The sequence below is a fragment of the Chelonoidis abingdonii genome, chromosome 3 (assembly GCF_003597395.2).
Source record: "Chelonoidis abingdonii isolate Lonesome George chromosome 3, CheloAbing_2.0, whole genome shotgun sequence".
Lineage (NCBI taxonomy): Eukaryota > Metazoa > Chordata > Testudines > Testudinidae > Chelonoidis > Chelonoidis abingdonii.
Window position 1 is genome coordinate 11,704,094 of NC_133771.1, and position 16,783 is coordinate 11,720,876.

General features: G+C 42.5%; 1 long non-coding RNA gene across 1 annotated transcript; it reads left to right on the forward strand.

Annotated features, from left to right (window-relative positions):
- Window positions 1-1,660: 1,660 nt before the first annotated feature.
- Window positions 1,661-7,426, forward strand: LOC116834525 (uncharacterized). The gene is made up of 4 exons (XR_004375969.1): window positions 1,661-1,723; window positions 3,147-3,234; window positions 4,645-4,771; window positions 7,245-7,426. It is a non-coding gene; the product is annotated as an uncharacterized LOC116834525 (long non-coding RNA).
- The last annotated feature ends 9,357 nt before the right edge of the window (window positions 7,427-16,783 follow it).

Below are 16,783 nucleotides of genomic sequence, written 5' to 3' on the forward strand. Positions count from 1 at the left end.
ACTGACAGTTATTGTTCTTGCATATATTCAGAGATATATTTCTGCAGAGTTCACTTCCCACTGTGGCTGGGGGAAGGGAGAAAGGCACCTTGCTCACTCCTCTGCACTGACCTCTTGCTGGGATGTCTTCAGGTCCCACCCCATAACACAGCTATTAGTTATTTCAGTTCTTTGACTTTAGTTGTTACTGGGGGAGCCTTATTGCTAATGCACACAGGGCAGTCTCTTGCATCAGAAATGCTGTCCCATAGCAGATCTTTTGCTTAGACCTGGCTACCAGTGATTTCAGGTCTTTGGTGAGTAACAAGACACTCAATTGAGTCTTAATCAGTACATCTCTCGGCCTATGCCACTTCCAGCAGCTCCCGTTGGCCCGGAGTAGCAACACACCAACCCAACCCACCAGGGGCTTTCCCTAAGAAAGCAGCAACATCTATTTGAGAAATACTGGTGTAGAGAGAGAGAGAGAAAGAACCAAATAGTGTCTAGGACCTTTAAGTAGGATGCATACACATCACCAAGTACAAGTATCTGTGACCACCCCCTCTCAACCCCACCTGACTTTGGCACCTATGTCCCCTTCCTAGTGAGTACTGTTTAGTTGAGGGTGAGTCCCTCAATCAAGGCATGCCAAACACAGTTCTGCTCCCTTTGATTTGCACAACAAGCCTAACTACCCATTATTATCCCTGACCTAATAACAAAGAGACTGGGGATCCAACACCACCAAAAAATGATCATTTGGGCAAGCAATCCCATCATGCTGAGCCCCAAGGCAGGGTGGGTGTGCCCAGGCAAACAAGATCAAGTAAACATTGTCAAGGAACCTCAACTTTAGATGTTGCTACCTGCCCCACCTATAACATCGAGCTAATTTTAACAAAGGTAACAAAATATTTAGTTTTTATTATAGAAGGTGATACATTTCGAGTGAACATCTGAAGGTGAACTTAGATAATATCTATGGTATAAGGCCTAAACAGCCACAAGGCCTGATTAACCTTAACATTATTATCAACAGTATTTTAATCATATGATGCAATCTGACTATCTCACAAATAAAATGTAGAGATTACACGACTACTGGTACAGAACCACTTAGAGCAGTGTGTTTTAATATTGATTTATTAGTTAGCAGCATTATTAGTATTAAATCAATGAATCAAATGACTTTCTTGCAGCATGATGAACTATGAAAAATATACAGAAACATCAAAAAAAAGCAAAAGGACTTTACATAAATGGACATTTCTGCCAGTAGCTCAAAGTGCTGACAGAGAAATTGCCACTTGGAGGACACAGAGTCATGGCAAGTTGGCCAAGGGCCACATCATAGGGAGGCATATGGCAAATGGCCATGGTCAGAGCTAAACTAGCAGGTGTTCGTTATATGTCCCAAGCTATTTTGCAAAAACCATTGTGGTCTAATGTGTCTTATACAATCTGGGATGGCACAAGATGTTTTGCGCAAAGACCATGAATATTCCAGAGACAGAGTTGCAAGAATTCCAACCTCCAAATTATGGTTGGACATTTCAAATCTTCCCCACAAGAAAAGAACTTTCTGATTGGCCCACAACACCCAGTAAGAAACCAAGCATTCAAAACTGTATAAAACAGGCTGTTTGGGTCAAAGCATTACTCCCCGAAGCTCATATAACTGGATGAGAGAAACGGCGAGCAGGACTGTCATCGCCTAGCCACTGAGAGTTCCCCCTGCCTGGTAAGTACTAAAGTGGCTTCCCTTATAATCTCCCTACTAACTCTCCCTTTAAAGTTCTATTTAGGGAGATGATTGAGAGATCCAGAAAAAGAAGAACACAGCCCTGATAACCCTTTGAGTGAATGAACTACCTGAACAATCTTCCTAGCTTTTTCAAGAAACCACCCAGGGCCAGAGTGATGCAGAGCTGGAGAACACACCTCCAGGCCAGTTTTAATGGATGGGTAGCAAAATTAAATGTATTTTGTTTACCCAAATAAAAGCTTGGTTATTTTAAAGTTACCTGAATTTAAACCATTTACAGGACAATTCCAATGATGCCAATTCCCTGTATCCAGAAATACTGGTTATCCGAATGCCCAGTGTGTTCCCTCTGTGGTGCAGTGTTAGTTAATCACCCACTGATGAACTTACCTTAGAGCTGTTGGAACAAATTTGGGAGGATTTCCAGAGTTACAAATGAGCACAAAGAGAAAAGATGGGGAGGGAGAGAAAAACAAACTGTGAAGAAAGAAACAGATGAAGGGGGTTAGGGTGAATACTGAAAGGCAAACTTTTGAGGAGAGAAAGGACAAAGGGAGACACAGCACAGGAGTTACGGGAAAGAAAACAGAGCAGGAGGAAGGAGAATGAACAGAAGCAGAGTAGGGTGGAGGAGAGAAAAAGGGAAGGAAAGAAGGAGGAAAGGGGGCTTAACCACAGGACACAGGAGACTCTTTCTTGCTTCTTGAGGGCATGCTGACACTGAGTGCCCTGGGTTCCACAAGAACCAGTGCAAACCTTGAGGGGTAGGGCCAGCTTGCTCCCCCAGTGCTGGGAAATGTTCAAGCAGCACCAAAGAGGCTTCTGTTTCTTGTGGATTCTCCCCATCTCCTTCCCTCTCTCCTCTGGCCTTCCTTCTGCTTTTCTCTCCACTCTCCTCGCTGCCTCCCTTGGGGATCTGTCCATGCTCAGGGGGACCGCCACCACCACAGCATGCAAGGATAAAGTTCTGCTTGGCTCCATCCCCTTCTCCTGCTACCTCTGGCTTCTAGCACTAAATTGTCTTTTGCTTTCTTTCATTTAATAATAGCTTTCAGTTCTATCTTGGTTAATAAAACACGCAATTGTGCAATAATTCTCCAGTCTATTCTTTGGCTATGGAAAGAGATTACCACATGAAACCTAATTTAAGATGCTGGAATGTTAAAATTACTTACGAACAAGTGCTTGTAAATGTCTCTTGTCTCATACAATAGTATTTCTCTGAAATCCTCCTATCATTTCTATGGAGCTGAATAGATAAAAATCATAATTATTAAGAGATTATAGAATACATATGTCATTTGAACTAAAATTATATTTCTAGAGCTCAGTATTATCTCCATGACTTATAAATATAGGGACTCTATGTCCTCTCTGTCTTATTATCTTTTCTCTCTAGTGACATTGAGTTTCTGGCTGACCTTGAGCCATGAAGATCCTTTACCTGCTCTTTGCTGTTTTCTTTTTGGTGCTCCAGGGTGCGCCAGGTAAGATGTAAATGAAAATGAGGGATGATACAGAGGGATATCTGGGAGCTTGTACTAAGATTGCTTAACACTATCTGTAAGAAACATGTTTCTGACTTATTTCTTATGAGTTCTAGCATGTCTTCAGTTTGCAGATGATACATAAAATTTGAGAGGAATTATTCTGAGGTCAGGGAGCTGTCTTTGCTGCCCCAAGTAAAAATCACTGAGATTTGACTGAATTATGACCATTAGTGGGAAAATTTCCCATAATGTTTTTGTTGGATCTTTCTGAGGCTTGCTGCTTAAAGCACGTCACAATCTACCTCCACTCCATGTATTTCTCCTGAAACAGGCAATCATAGACTTGAGCAACTGGATGAGATAAACACAAAATGAACTCATGCCAACCACGCTCAACACACCCATGGTCTAGGTTATGGCACAGTTCATAGGGCTGGGAGCTGGAAGACTGTAACTTACAATCTCACTTCTGCTGCTGGCTAGTGTTAATACTTCTCTGCCTGGCACAAGCTGTATTATAATCTCAAGCCTCATGTCCCACTGAGAGGTTACACAGCTGGGAACAGAACTCAGATTTCTAAAAGGGCAGCCCCTCATCTCAGTGACTCAGCCCCATTTTAAGAACCTGTGACAGCCCTGTGCTCGGCTGCTTTTCTCGAAATGATGTCATCAGGGTGGGACGGTGTCTGCAGCTGTGACAGTGGATCCCTTTTGGTTGCTCAACAACTTTCAACTAAAAATGCTCTAACCTAAATATTCTATAAGCTTTGTTGCACACCAGAGGGCTACAGTGTCAAAATAACAGGTCCTTCAGGTATAACCAAAGAGTGGGAATTGGTCATCAAAAAACTGAGAGAGTCTTCAGAAAAAAATCTGCCCAGAATCTCTCAGACAGGCAGGCGTTCATATCTGAAGGGATATTTTTCAAGCCTTTCTCTTTCAAACAGCTGTAATCATCCAACCCAGTGCTGAGCCAGTTCGACCTACGTAGCCAAGTTGCATTGATGGTACTGCCTGATACATCACTGTCAGAGCCTGAGGGAATCACACCCACAGCAGCAGATACTAAGGGAAGATAGAGATGTGGGAAGCTACTTGCTTTCCATTGCTTAAAAGCAGGGGGCAGCAAAGAGGTCCAGCTCAGAGCTAGAATTCTCAATTTTGCAGCTTGAGAGCCAGGGCCCCTGTTCAATTATCTTTTCCCTTCTTAGGGTCAGCCACGGAATGTGCACAGAATTACACCCATTTAAGAAGCAGTACTAAAGCTGTGATAAGCTTTTACACTGGAGATAATTGGGCTCTCTTGGCCAGGTGTAAGTGAATGGGAAATACCTGGCATCCTGGAATTACAGCTCTTATTTACCATGCTCTGCAGAATGATAATTCGGACTCTTTTCCTTTCTGCAGCATTCTCCCAGGCTCAGAATTCCAGCTTCCTCTGCAAACGCCTGTGGGGTACTTGTGTCTTGAGGAGATGTCCCCCGAACTGGAGATTCATTGGAAGATGCTCTTCTGTGCAAGTTTGCTGTGTAAGGTATGTTCAACTTTCCACAAGGCAGACATTGTAGTGTGATCAGAAATATTTGTTTCTTTCCTTCTTACATCCAAGCTGTTGTTTAATGCTCTTGGAGGCTCCGCACACCTGTCCCCGTCCAGAGCCCAAACAGTCTTCAAGCCACATCTGTGCTGCCCACATGGGCCACCTGGGGACTGGAGTGGCCCCAACATGTATGAGAACCTCCCCTCTGGCTGCTCTTACATACAGCAGCCTTACTCAGGCTGCCTGTGGGACACTCCACAACCAGGAGCAGCCTAGAGTCTCTGCTACAAGGATTTCCCCCAGAGACCTGACTGCCTCCAGCAACATCTCCAGCTCCACCCCAGCTCCAGTGTTTGCAACGGGGACCGCATAGCCCTATAATGGCAGCCATGTTCTGCTCACACTTTGAGAGAATCCTCCTTGAACCCCTTTATGGTTCTTTTACATCTTCCATGTGCTCCTGAAGTTTCACACATGGGCAGGGGCTGGGGCCCAAACACCCTATTGTCTGCATTGCTTTTATATTTTAGAATAGGGAAGTCAAATAGGGAAACAAAGTCAGCAGGAGTAAGTGCACAGGCTGTGTCTGTTCTGTATCAGTCTGCAGGGGAAGTAAAGGCGACAACTGGAAATAAAACAATATCTGTAACCAATGGGAAACGGGGAATAGATAACAGTCAATCTAAAATTAGAATGGATGAATTTTAACTATACGAGAGGGGAAGCTAAGGACATCAGGGAAGAACCTATGGCTGGTATGACTAAGGACAAGAAGGCATTTTTAAAAAATATCAGGAAGGAAAGAAATCCTAACAATGGTACGGTCCCATTCATAGGCGGTGATAAAATTGTTAATAACGAGGCAGAAAAAGGGAGACGTGTTCACTAAATATTTCTGCTCTGGATTTGGAAAGAGACAGGTTGATGTACTGATGTTACACGAGGACGGTGACTACTATCACTGCATGAGTTAATAAGGAAGATGTTAAATAACATCTACCAGGGATAAACACTTTTAAATCAGCAGACCTGGATAACTTCTATTCGAGAATCCTCAAAGAATTGGGTAATGACATCTCTGTTCCATTGATCATTGTTAATAAATTTTGGAATGTTGGGGAGATTCCAGAAGAGTGTTAATGTTCTGCCAATAGGTAACAAGGGCAGATGAGATGATTTGGGTAAGGATTAGCCTGACATCAATTCCCGGAAAAATAATGGAAAACTGACTCAATCAGATAAGGATTAAAGATTCAGAATATACTTAACGTCACTCAGCAGGGCTTTTAGGACATTAGATTTTGATAAGCAAACCTAATTTATTTTTAGATGACATTACCTGTTTAGCTGAGAAACCTAACTGTGAAGGTGTAACAATTATTCCAAAGAGTTTGATTTAGCACTGCACAAGTTTCTGATTAAAAACCTAGCACCATAGAACCTCATTAAACACACATATAATGTAATGTACAACCTAAAATAGCTGTCAATGGGGAATCATAATCGTATGTAGGTGTCTCCAGTGACTTGATTAAAGTGTATAAGTGCAGGAACAGGGCGATAATACCAGGTTCTCAAGGACTCTTTAATCTAGCAGAGAAGGGAGAACAAGAACCAGTGGCTGAAAGCTGAAGCAAGACTATTTCAAGTCAGAAATAAGACACAGATTTTTAACAGTGAGGGTGACTAACCATTGGAACAAACGGCCAAAGAAAACAGTGTATTCTCCATCTCTTGGTATCCTCAAATCAAGGCTGGATGCCTTTCTGGATGAATACAGTTGTAACTAGGGGCAATTCTATGGCACAAGGTCAAACAAGATGATCAAATGGTCCCTTCTGACCTTAGAACCTGTGAAATTCTGTGAATAAAATGGCTGCTGTCTGGAGAAACTCAGTATTTATATGGCTTTAAAGCTGGAATGCTACAGCTTTATGATTAAATAAAACCTAAGAGTTTGGAGGGTACAGACACCTAAGGGTGGATGTAAGTTTGCGTGTGTGCAGGGAAAGTAAAAAATTAAATAAGGTGAAGTATTTTAAAAATGGTTAACTCAAAACTGGCAGAACACTGTAACCAGACATGTGACCTGTCCTCACTCAGGGACCTTCCTGACCAATCCCGTGTGACAAATATTTGAGTAGAAACAAATTAAAATTGCAGACAGACCAGCACAGTGCAGCATTTCACAACAACTGTACCTGGATGTGAGTCATGCCTTTGTCCAGAATAGATTTTATAGGCAGCCAGTTCACCTGCTTAGATCCATATGACTAAGCCTCTTAAAATTCTGTAACAGAATGTTGCAGTAGGGAAAATGTATTCCACGTGCCATTGTTAACCAGGAACATCTCCACCCACCACAGAGTGACTGGGCAATTCCTCCTTTTGATTTAAAATCCACCTTCATATTAGCCCTTTTCTATGGAAAAACATCCACAAATCCGATTCTTTTTTCTTTGTACAGGCAAAATCGTGGCTGATTGTCTAGGCAGGATCTCTGGAAATCTGGCAGACAACCACTTGCTTCTAAAATCCTCAGATCCTGCTTCAATGGAACCCTGAAGTGCTGTTTATCCAGGCAGTAAAGAAACTTGTGAGCTGGAGAAATTCCAGAAAGGAGCCCTTGTATCACCATATAAGTTTTGTTACTCTCCTTTTAATAAAAGCAAGTTGGTTTGAGATAATCGTGCTGAAGTGTGTGTATGTTGGTGGGAGGCAAGGGAGCTTTTTCCATCATTTATCTCCTTTAGAAAGCCATTTAGTTTTCAAATTAAATATAAAACATCCTAAAAACATCCCTGTCACATATTAGTTCCAGACCTGGGTGTTTGCAGACCATGGTCCACACATCTCTGTAGGTTTCAGTGGGCTCTCTATAGCTTAGAATTGCTACAAATCCTTTCACTTTGTGGTGTCAGAGGCAGGGCTGTCATAGTATTCTTTTCCAAATCTGAACCTTAGCGTCCAGAAAATGAGATACTAGCATGAATCCTCTAAGCTTAATTACCAGCTTAGATCCTGTAGTGCTGCCACCAACCAGAAATTCCAGTGTCTGTACAGCTCTGCCCCCAAACCCTCCTTGGGTACCCCAAGACTCAATCCTTAGGCTCAGCAACAAAGGGAAAAACCATTTTCCCTCCTAGGTTTACTCTGGAAGATTCCTTCATTACAACCAATTCCCTGGTTGAGTACAGACCTCAATCCCCTGTCTGAGCCTTGAACTAGGAAAAAATCAAACGTCTTAAAAGCCAACTTTTAATAAAAAGAAAGAAAAAACTAAAAAATTGTCTCTGTAATCATTATTTGTAAATATTACAGGGTTCTATTAGCTTATAACAAATGGATAAACAGCCTTATCCAGGAAAATACAATTAAAATATTTCCAGCAAAAAACACATTTGCACATAAAGAAAAACAATAAAGAGACTGTAACTGCCTTTTTACTTACTCACTATTCCTGATAGATAAGAGACTGTAGCAGGGAGATTGCAGAAGCCGGTTTCACACCTCTAATCCTGTCCAGGACCCGAGAAGAACCAAGCAAACCCCAAAACCCACAAACCAAAGGCTTTCCCTCCCTTGAGATTTGAAGTATCTTGTTTCCTGATTGGTCCCTGGTCAGGTGTGTTTGTTAAACCACTTCCAGAGTGACAGAGACATTAACCCTTACATCTGTTTATGACAAGGGCTGGCTCCAGGCACCAGCAAAGGAGCAGGTGCTTGGGGCGCGCCAATACAAAGGGACCTCCAGGTCTTCGTGGAATTGCAGCAGGAGGGTCCCTCAGTCCGCGAGAGGGAGCAAAGGACCCACCACCAAATTGCTGCTGAAGAATGAAAGCAGCGTGACTGAGCTGCTGCCAAAGTGCCGCCAATCGGCTTTATCTTTTTTTTTTTTGCTGCTTGGAGAGGCACAAAAGCTGCAGCTGACCCTGGTCAGAGGAGCTGGGTTCAGTCATAGCTTGAGTGTTCGTTCAATGGAGCTCCATGGCACCTAGACCCTCCCCCCGACTCTGTTCCAAAACCTTATCTTCTACATTGAGGAGAAAAGGGAAATCGGGCCAAACTGTGTTCATGTCTCATGGCTGATTCTCATCCCTTTTATGACTGCTGTAAATCAGGAGACACTCCACAGAAGACCTCATAGTTACACTAGCATAAAACTGGTGTAATTGAAATCAGAATCAAGCACGATTGTCCTTAAAAAAATGACAACTAATTTCCCAAAGGTAAAGATTTCTAGTATTTTAGTTGGTACATGATATCCCACAATTCATTTCTAAACCATCTTCAGGTTTCCCTGAAACTCGCCTCTGCCATTGGACCATAGATCAGAAATCTCAGGCAAATTTTTTTAAGCCTTTAGATAGGCAGGAATTACATTCTGAAAACTGATGACAGCCTTAATTCTTCTGATACCGTCACCATTCTGTGGTTGTCTACATTATTCTGTACCTAAAATCCAGTAGGCTGAGCTGTGAGACAGCAGATTCCCACTTGAAGGATGATGCTCAACTAGAGGGAGCATCTCTCTGATGCTACTGTTGCGGAGTTGTTGAGAGTCAGGAGTGTCACTGAAAGACACTTTGGACAGGTTGCTAGATCATGGATGATGAGCCCTAGACCTCTCTGGTCCCTAGCCATGTAAAGCTTATCCTTCTAAGGGTGCCTTTACATTGGGACTTGAGGTGTCATCTCCAGCTAAGTTAGATGCACCTGCACTAGTTCTGCTTCAGCTAGGGCATAAAAAGTAGAAATGTAGCCGTGGCAGCACTAGTGGTGGAACTGGCTGGATAACTGGAGTGTGATCCCTTCTGAAACCCTAAACACATACTCAAGGTGGCTAGACAAAGTTACATCTCTGCCTCCAGTGTAGCCATTCACTTACAAACACTTGGGATTAGAAGGAGGTGAGGATCAGGTGTAGAGGATATGGGCAGCCTGGAGTTGTTGAAGCTGTTCTTACAGTGTAAGGAAATTTTGATAGCTCAGGAGGGGGGGGGTCTAACTCCAGAGGCTGCTCAGAGGCTGTGGGCATGTCAGGCTGAAACTGACTTCTTCTCCAGGTTACATCTCAGGTGTCTTGCTGGCTTGAGGGCTTTACATCAACCTCCATGAATTCTACTCAGGGCCAAGTTCAGTGGGTACATTAACTAGGAAGCTTTCCTGTGTAAGTTGGTGTGGATCTTGCCAGACACACCTGATGGCTTTGTGTGATGGAATTATCATATGTGTGGCTGAGGGGCTCATCATCGCTGTAATGTGTTGCGATTTCAGCCAAGCTCTTACTACAGCGTTGTGTGAACTCTGACCCCAAAAGGGTAAAATCCTGCTCAGCTCACTCACTCAAGTTTTCCCTTTGGCAACTGGCAGGCGTGGGACAGGCCCCCATCTCCAGGTTGCACAAGATGGGATTGGATAATGCTTTTGGGAGCTCATCTGACCAACTCAAATAGAGGAAACATTTCCCTTTTGTAAACCTGTTCTAGTCTTTTCATAGAAACCATGGACCTGATTCATATCTCCATTATGATATTGTCAAACCAGTGTAACAATGAAGGCTTCAGGAGAGTCACTCCTGGTTTACACACACCAGTGTAATCTGTAGCAGAGTCATGTTTTAAGATTGACCCTATTCTTGCAACAGTTCCATGCTAGCAGCCCTGCCTGGTGATAGTAGGGATCTCTGGGCATGCTCAGTGAGCCGGTCAGGAAAGAAACCCTGCAGCTGGTAACATGGTCACTCTAGCATAGGTTCCTGGCCCCCATCCTCTGGGACTAAGGGGCTCTCAGGCTTATAACACTTGCCACAAGCTGCTGCTCTGGTGTTTCAGTGGGTGGGTGGGAAAATCTCTCACCCTCCCAACTGTTTCTCTGGGACCTGTCTCTGCTGTAGCATTAATTTGACCTTGCTGGCTGTCCTTTGTGGTTGTTGGAATATCCAGCAGGTAACAAGAGAATGACAATGTTCAGACATTGGCCAGGAAAGAGAATGAGAATGACTCTGTGGCCTAGTGGTTAGGGCACACACCTGGGAGTGGAGCAGCTCAAGATCCAGTCCCTGCTCCAATGGCTAGTCAATTATTTATAAAAAGTGGGAAAACTTCAACAGAGCCCCACCCTAACACCATGCCATGGCTAGGGCACTTTCTGCAGTGCAGGAAGCCTAAGGTCAAATCCCGTCTCTATCAGGCAATGAGTGAATTGAACCTGGGGTTTCTACAGCCCCTGTGTCATAAACAGATAAGAAAAGTTAATAGCACAGAAGTACTTTATATCTCTTTGACTATAAAGGGTTAACAAGTTCAGTAGGCCTGGCTGTCACCTGACCAGAGAATCAATCAGGAGACAGGATACTTTCAAATCTTGAGGGAGGGAAGTTTCTGTGTGTGCTGTTTATGTTTGGTTTGTTGTTCACTCTGGGGCTCAAGGACAAAACTGCAACCAAGTTCTCTCCAATCTCCTGATACAGGCTCGTATAAGTTCAAAATAGTGAGTACTAGATAGATAAACGAGTTAGGCTTCTGTTGTTTTCTTTATTTGCAAATGTGCATGGCTGGAAGGAGTTTAATTGGTATTTGGCTGAAAGGAGTTCAATTTGTATTTTTGCTGAAAGGATTTAATTTGTACTCGAATACTTAGGCTGGGAGGTATCCCAGTGCCTATAGCTAAAAAACCTGTACCTATCCATTTTAAATTTACAAGATATTATTTACTGCTTTGTCTCTTTAATTAAAAGTTTCTTGTTTAAGACCTGATTGTTTTTGTATTCTGGTGTGAGACCCAGGAACGGGTCTGGATTCACCGGGATGGTGGGAAAAGAGGGAAGGGGAGAGAGAGGCTAATTTCTCTCTTGTGTCAGGATACTGTCTCTCTCAGGGAGAGTCTGGGAGGGAAGAAGAAGGAGGGAGGAAGGTGAATTTTCCTCTCTGTTTGTGATTCAAGGATTTGAATCACAGTGATCTTCCAGGGTAACCAGGGAGGGAAAGCTGGAGAGGCAATGGTGGGGGAACGGGTTTAGTTTCCTTGTGTTAAGATCCAGAGGGTTGAGTCTTGGGGCCCAGGCAAGGTTTTTGGGGGGACCAGAGTGACCAGGCACTGGAATCCTGGTTGGTGCAGCGTAAGATTCGTAAGCTGATAATTAGCTTAGAGGAATTCATGCTGGTACCCCATCTTTTGAACGCTAAGGTTCAGAGTGGGGATTTGTACCATGACACCCTGTGAGACCCTAGCCCCTAAGCTAAAGGCTGTGGAGGGCAAGAGTACTGTCTCCCTTCCTCATCAGGTCATTTTGTGACAGGCATCTAATTCCCCCTCAAAACAACAACAAAAGTTGGCCAAAGTATTCGTGTCAAATTCATGAATAGTTTAGGGTTCACTAAAACTGACTTTTTTGACGAACAAACTATTGGTCCAAAAATATTTTGCCCAGCTTTCCTTCTGTGCTGATCCAGTGAGGGTGTGAGCCTGTTAGAGTTGCCTCAAAGAACTGGGCTCCTTCCCTCAGTCTGTAAAAGCTCCTGCATTGTACTTTGGAGGTCCTGCTTCCAGTGGGTGAGGAAGACACCTGTGGTCACACATTTTGTTCGGCAGCACTCCAATCCCACAAACTCTTACACAAGAGAGATGCAAACACCATTTTGCTTCTTTACAGATAGAGGACAGAAATATTAACTGAACACTTCTGCCTTTTCTCCATCATTATTATTATTTTACCTTCTCCATGGGCCTGTGCCATTGTTGGAATCGCTTCCTGAAATACTTAAAAAACTCCTTGTTGTTCTTGGTCCTGTGAGCCGTGGAGTTTTCCCCAATGGCCTTAGCTTCCTTTATCATATTTCTGCACTTCATTGCTTCTAATTTATATTGGGGGCTACCTACTTCCTCTGTTTCCCTTTGTTTTCTATTTTTTTTAATGTTACCTTAATTTCTATGCAGACACATACAGAGGAGACAAACACCTCACATTCTATCCAGGCAACTTTACTTTTGTTCTTCCTGGTTGATTTCCCTATGCTAAAATGAAAAAAAAACAATGCAGACAATGGGTTGTTTCTGGCCCCAATCCCTGTCCAAATATGCTGCTCTGACAATATGGGAGATGTCAAAGGACTACAAGGGGCTTGGGGAGAAAGCTCCCGAAACATGAGTAGCACACAGCTGCCATAATTGGTCTACATTAGGGGTTGGCAACCTATGGCACAGGTGCCGAAGGCGGCACCCGAGCTGATTTTCAGTGGTACTCACACTGCCTGGATCCTGGCCACCGGTCCGAGGGGCTCTGCATTTTAATTGAATTTTAAATGAAGCTTCTTAAACATTTTAAAAACCTTATTTACTTTACATACAACAATAGTTTAGTTACATATTATAGACTTATAGAAAGAGACCTTCTAAAAACATTAACATGTATTACTGGCACGCAAAACCTTACATTAGAGTGAATAAATGAAGACTTGGCCCACCACTTCTGAAAGATTGCCGACCCCTAGTCTACACTGTTCTTTCAGCAGGCATTGGTGTTGGGGTGGTGCTGATGAGATTGCTGCAGGCTGTTAGGTGTAAGGGAGCAATCTCTGTAGCACTGAGCACTGCAGAGAATCTAGGCTACTCCAGGCTGTGAAGTACCCCATAGGCAGCCTCAGTAAGGCAGTTGTAAGTAGGTGCAGCCACTGGGATGGGTCTAAGATCTGCTGGAGCTACTCCAGCCCCCAGGCAGCCCAGAATATGGACATCACAAAAGTACCGAAAAGCTTCCTTTGCTGCCTGTTCCTAGGTAGAGCCATGTGTTCTGAACCTCCAGGAGCACTGAACAATGGCTTGGATATAAGAAGGAGAGGAAGGAATATTTCTGTTCACACTACAATGTCTGTCTTGGGGAATGCTGAGCTCATCTGAAACAACCAACATCCGCTACAAACCATGTTGCATATTTTATAAAATTGGGGGTAGCATAGCAGAGTGTGACCTCAAGGTGTCTATGTTATGCTCTGTTGCCCTGAGTCCAGGAGCATCATGTACAAATAAACTCTTTATTACCATTCAGCTGGGCAGGGTAAAGAAGAGCTGTGACTTTTTCTTTAACTGGAGGTAGCTGTGTTTTCACAAAACTATTCCAAAACCACAGAGGGGATCCCAAACCTTAAACTGATACATTTCTGTACATACTGTCCTGACCTCTGATAATGGCATTTCCAAGAGTGAAGCCAAGCATGCAGATGTGGCAGAGTCTTTCTGAGAGAAAATGGGGGGCCAATACAGTGAGCCGAAGGTCTGCCATTTTACATATTGGGTCCTATTCCCAGCTGGGTAACCTCTCAGTGGGGAATGAGGCCTGGCTTTATAATTTGAGTTGTGGAGGCCAGAGAACAGAATAATTAACACTAGTCAGCAGAAGAAGACACATTTTAAGTCATGGTCTCCTGGCTCTCAGACGAGTGTACCTTCCCCCGGGAGAAAGGGTATTTTAAGGATTTGGCCTGATTTCATTTTGTCTGTGACCCATTTGGATGTTCTGTTCTGTGTGGCCTGTGATATGAAGAGCACATGCAGTGCAGATAGAATGTCAGGTGATTTAAGCAGTAAGCTGTAGCAAGCTCCAGTGAGGAAAACACCAAGGGGAAATGATGATATGTCCTAATTCAACCTAATCTGAATGGATTTACAGGGAGGTAGCAGAGTGACCTCCCTGACCTCAGGACTATTCCCCCTGCCAAATTTCTTACATCTATTCCAAACAATGGAGGTGCTAGAGCTCAGAAGAAAAATAATCAGAAAAATGTTTATAATGGAAGGTGTTGAGCAGCCTTAGAATAGGTTCTGAGATGTTCTTCTGTATTGTCCCTTATTTTCAATTCTATCTTACAGAAGCACCCTGTAACACCAAGAAGACAACAGCAAAGAGCAGATAAAGGCTCTTCATGGCTGGCGATCAGCCTGGAACTCAGTGTCAGTGGAGAGAAGAGACACCAAGACAGACAGGAGACAGAATCCATGTATTTATAGGAAACTGGAGATTGTGACATGCTGAACTCTAGAAATATTGATTAATCCAAATAACATTTATAATATATCTGTTCTGCAATCTCTCAATGATCATTATCTAGACAGCACAACAGATGTTCTAGGAGCATGTCAGGGAATTCAATGATGTGAAGGGAGATATATTTTTAAAACCGATGTTTTGCAAGCCATTTTAATTTGCCAGTTACACACATTAGGTTTCTCACAGTCCTTTGGATCTCTGTTCCGTTGCCAAAGCACAGTCTGGAGAATTATTTCAGGGTTATGAGTTTTATTAGTCACAATAGAACAAAGTAATTTGATGCATTTTTTGGTTGACCACAAGTAATATTGATAATAATTACTGGAGCATGAGACAAAATAACTCTGCCCTCTGTACACCAACCTGACTAGTCTCTACACTTCCTTTGCTAGATGGAGAGATGGCTACATACATTATGAGATCTCACTGGAACTGGCCATCCAACAGAAGATAGGCCAAGTGTCCTACAGGCCTTATAATATTTCAGTGGGATTCACTTTATAGATTTTTACTTTTCCTCAGCTTCATAACATATTAATTGAGGGTATCATGTTCTTTAGTGTAAACAAATGCCTTGTTATAACTTTTTTAATGATTAGTTTTATATATAATTTCTATTTAAAATACACAACACTGTCCAAAATGCTCACAATATTTCTTAAAATGAGGACAATGAAATTTCCTCAGACAGCAGGGCTCTGTTGCCAAATACCCAAGATAGATTATAATTTTCTATTTAGTTTCTAAAATTATGCCTTATGTTGCCATAACAAGTAAAAGTTGATCTACTGTGTCTCTATTATGAAATTCTAGGTATAAAGCAAATAATACAGAAGAAACTGATAAAAGATGAAGTTACTTCAAAACTTAGGAAGAATTTGCAGTTAGCTTAGCTAGCGACGGTTGCTGTTACTCAATCTAACTCCTCTGTGAACCACAGATGCTGCATCTGATATTTGAGATGTTTTAAGAACTTAGGCCAAAATGATTCTAAGGATTCTGGCGGATGCCTGGATGTACAGGACATTATTATCAATAATAAAAACCATATGTTGGGTGTCACCATTACACCTGATAAACCCTGGTTTGGAGGCAAATTATAATCTAGAGTGAAATATTGGCTGCATGGAAGTCAATGGTAGTTTTCTTATTCACTTCCATGGGGCCAGAATCACACCCTGAACATCTATACCAATTAAACATCATCACCTGGGTAGAAAATGTATTTAAGTGACTGGAAAGAGTCTCTTTGACTGCAATGAGCTTTGGATGAGACCCCATTGTGCAGAAATGCCAAGATAGATAGGTAACAGAGAGGCCCTGTATTTATGGCGCTAGGAATTGTGATACATTGACTGAAGAAATTTTGTTTTGATCCATGTGATATTTAAAATATGTTTGCTTCAATCTGTTAATAATAGTGATTATTATCTATACTGCAGCAGAGTATGTTAGAATGTGAGAGAAATGAAATTTACACGTGCTTGCTGTCTTGAGGAAGTTACAATATGAATACGTACACCTGGCAAACATCTACAGCCTGGTCCAAAACCCTTTGTAGTCAATGAAAATGGTCCCACTGGCCTCAATAATTTTAGGAAAGGCCCCTAGTGCAGACTAAAATTTCAGCAAACAGCTCTTGCTGGAAAGTGATTTGGAAGAAGGAGTTTTGTGTATTAATTTTATACCATTTTTTATCAAGGGGGAGGGTTTTTTTGTTGTTTCTTTTTTGCTTTGTTTTTTTCTGTTTTTATGCATGCAAACAATAACAAGATTTCCTATCCTTTTAAAAATTGAAAATAAAGTTCATGATGAAGCCAGAACAGAAACCAAAAAAGGGTGTTGCTGCATTGGAAATGTAGTGGCATAATTCTACCAGTATAATTCTACTGCTATCATGATATTGGTACTATACCCTGTGTGGATATTGTTATTCCCCAGCAAGAGGGCCTTTTCCTGGT